Source organism: Physeter macrocephalus, chromosome 4 (genome assembly GCF_002837175.3).
Source record: "Physeter macrocephalus isolate SW-GA chromosome 4, ASM283717v5, whole genome shotgun sequence".
Lineage (NCBI taxonomy): Eukaryota > Metazoa > Chordata > Mammalia > Artiodactyla > Physeteridae > Physeter > Physeter macrocephalus.
This window is the reverse complement of record NC_041217.1, coordinates 106,153,662-106,154,222: the sequence shown is the minus strand read 5'-3', so window position 1 is coordinate 106,154,222 and position 561 is coordinate 106,153,662.

Here is a 561-nt window from a genome sequence, read left to right as displayed (position 1 = left end):
AAAAGGATCATACACCATGATCAAGTGGGATTTATCCCAGGGATGCAAGGATTCTTCAATATATGCAAATCAATCAATGTGATACACCATATTAACAAATTGAAGGATAAAAACTATATGATCATCTCAATAGATACAGAAAAAGCTTTTGATAAAATTCAACACCCATTTATGATAAAAACTCTCCAGAAAGTGGGCATAGAGGGAACCTACCTCAAAATAATAAAGGCCATAAAAACTCACAGCAAACATCATTCTCGAAACACTGAAAGCATTTCCTCTAAGATCAGGAACAAGACAAGGATGTCCACTTTCGCCACTATTATTCAACATAGGTTTGGAAAAGTCCTAGCCACGGCAATCAGAGAAGAAAAAGAAATAAAAGGAATTCAAATTGGAAAAGAAGAAGTAAAACTGTCACTGTTTGCAGTTGACATGATACTATACATAGAGAATCCTAAAGATGCCACCAGAAAACTACTAGAGCTAATCAATGAATTTGGTAAAGTTGCAGGATACAAAATTAATGCCCAGAAATCTCTTGCATTCCTATATACTAAT